The sequence below is a fragment of the Guillardia theta genome (genome assembly GCF_000315625.1).
Source record: "Guillardia theta CCMP2712 unplaced genomic scaffold GUITHscaffold_106, whole genome shotgun sequence".
Taxonomy (NCBI): Eukaryota; class Cryptophyceae; order Pyrenomonadales; family Geminigeraceae; genus Guillardia; species Guillardia theta.
Window position 1 is genome coordinate 164,393 of NW_005434568.1, and position 1,573 is coordinate 165,965.

The following is a 1,573-nucleotide window of genomic DNA, read 5'->3' on the forward strand; positions in this document are numbered from 1 at the left end:
TTGGAGTGCAGCCATCTGGGGCACAGAGTATTTCATTGTGAAGTGGACGAGACGATGGAACACCAGCAATCGAGGTAGATAGGCAGAGAATTTGGGACTACGTAGCCGAGAAAGCAAGATGCATAATTCACATGGGGTGATCTTGAGGCAGAGAGGGCTTGTTTGGGCATTTATTTTTGCTAAAGCCGAACGTGTGGTCGAGAGTGGATAGGTGGATGTTGTGCTTGAACAGATCAAGGTTGTACTCAGAAATGGGGTGAGGGAGAGAGAGAGAGAGAGAGAGGAGGGAGGGAGGGAGGGAGGAGGGGAGAAAGAATTCATTGGACAAGGAGATGATGATAGGGTAGGTGCAGGAATGACGGGGCAAGAGACAAGACGGCACAGGAACACGATTGGGTCCATGGTGGTCTTAGTTGGGGAGGGGAAGGGAGGGGAGGAGGGAATGGGAATGAAAATTACTGCTGGAGAGAGAGGATTGTTGAAAGGTAGGCTAGAAATATGCCAGACATCAAGTCGAGAGAAGCGAAGGGAGCAAAAACTAAACAGAACGTTGGTCCAACTGTAGTTGAGTGGGAGGTTGAGGGGGAGGGACAAGTAGGAAACAAGCAGTGCAGGAGAGAGCTGATGCGAGGAGGGAAGAGGGCTCCAATGCTATGGCTGACAGGGGCAAAGGAAGGGAATGGAGGCAGGGTGGTGAATTCAGTAGACGAGCCTCTTCCTATGGGAAAGCGAGTAAGGTGGAAGAAAAGCTTCAGGCTGATCTGCGTTTGCTCGCAGGCGGACATGCTGCGATGACATTTGCGAGCTGCTGAAAGATAAAACGATTCGATGGCATCAGCAACTGGCTCTTACCCCTTGCTTCCTTCCCCTACTCGCCGCCTCCTCCTCCTCCTGCCGCTGCTGCTCCTTCACCAGACTGTAGGGGATGCAGCGACGATTGAGAGGCTGTCAGCGGAGAAGAGCTTCAAGAGCTCGAGCTTCGCTCACGTGGGGGCCCATGGAGATCCGCGATGGGATGGAGATACAAAGTGACATCCTCCGCTTGTCCCTTTGCTCGTCTCTACCACATACATTCGTTTTCGCTTATCTCTCCCCATCATGATAGTAGCTGTGTGTTTCCTGCTACTTCATCCTTCTTTCGCTCCTCCTCTCCCGCCTCTCTCCTTCCTCTCATCTCCATCGTAGGTTGGCAACTTCGGCAACTTCGAGCCCAGCCATTCATCATGCCTGCAGCTCGCTAAGCAACTCAGAAGACAGCGAGACTGAGGTCAGTTGCTCCTCCCCTCCCCCCCCCCCTCACCCTTTGCCAGTAGCTTATATCCCTCCTGCTTCGGTCCTCGATGACCTGTCCTCGATATTGAGGCTGATACTTGCCTGAGGTCATTCATGTCATGGAGGGAACTCAGCTCGAACTCCATTGATGGTCATAGATGGTTCCTTCAGCAGCAGGAGCAGGAGCAGGAGCAGGAGGCGAGCTCTAGCATGAGCAGGAGCTGAGCAGTTGCAGGAGCAGTGCTAGTTGAGAGGGGAGAGGACCTCCTGTCTGCACTCTGATCCAGGCTTTCTCCACTTA